At 36.3% G+C, this 901-nt stretch overlaps 1 protein-coding gene across 2 annotated transcripts in view; it reads right to left on the bottom strand.

Moving 5' to 3' along the window:
• The window catches only part of LOC106880847 (DET1 homolog), a 133,156-nt gene that overhangs the window by 9,323 nt on the left and 122,932 nt on the right, over positions 1-901 (bottom strand). The window lies entirely within an intron of this gene.

Raw genomic sequence — 901 nt, 5'->3', positions numbered from 1 at the left:
TCCCAGGTCAGTCTTGATTGAGCAGACTTATGACTAAAAACATTCCAACTGTAAGCATCTCATCTTTTATGTATATATATTAGAACCAAATTGGCCAAGTAGTCTTTCCTCTTTCTTAAGCAGAAGAGGAGTGTGATCGGAGGTGTGTGTCCTTGTTGCAATTTCTAGCAGGTCAAAAGTTCACACTGATCAGCAGTCCTCACCTAGGGATCTCTTTGCTTCTTATTTTACTTGGGTGCCCTCTGCCCCCATAACCTTTCAATATTTAAAAAAAAATCCTATTTCATTTTTAATAATATCATTAAGAATTGCATAAAAAAAGGTCATTAAAATATTTTGCATATTGTAGAAGTATAATCAGTTTATTGCACATAAATTTTTAACAAAATTTAACGGACCCACAAGGGTCATACAGACCCTGATTGAGACCCACTGATGTAGATGGTCTCTATTGGTTTGGGATGCTCCCTTCTGAAGAAAAAGGGGTGGGAGTGGTGAGTCTAAAGCAGTGATTCTCAACCAGGATTCATATGACCCCTGAAGGTTCATATAAGATTTTTGGGGTCCACATGATAAAATAGTAAATTGGGGATCCTGAAAAAATTTTGCTTTAGATGTATGTATTGGTATTTATTGCAAGAAAAAAGCTAGGTTTCTTTCTCTAACATTTTATATCGTTCAACCAACACAAAGTTAATGTGTGTGTGTGTGTGTGGGGGGGGAGTAATTTTGAAAGAAGTTTCTACAAAACTAGTTTTTAAACGTGTGTGTGTGTGTGTGTGAAAGTATGATGTGTGGATAAGAAAATGAGGATATGAGAATGAATGGGCTTAAAATGTATGCGCACACACGTGTGGATGAGTGTGTACACTTTCATTTAAAGTTCCCATTTACAACTTCT

The sequence above is a fragment of the Octopus bimaculoides genome, chromosome 15, assembly GCF_001194135.2.
Source record: "Octopus bimaculoides isolate UCB-OBI-ISO-001 chromosome 15, ASM119413v2, whole genome shotgun sequence".
Classification (NCBI taxonomy): Eukaryota; Metazoa; Mollusca; class Cephalopoda; order Octopoda; family Octopodidae; genus Octopus; species Octopus bimaculoides.
Note: the sequence above shows the minus strand (reverse complement) of the source record. Positions and strands in the feature narration are given on the sequence as shown.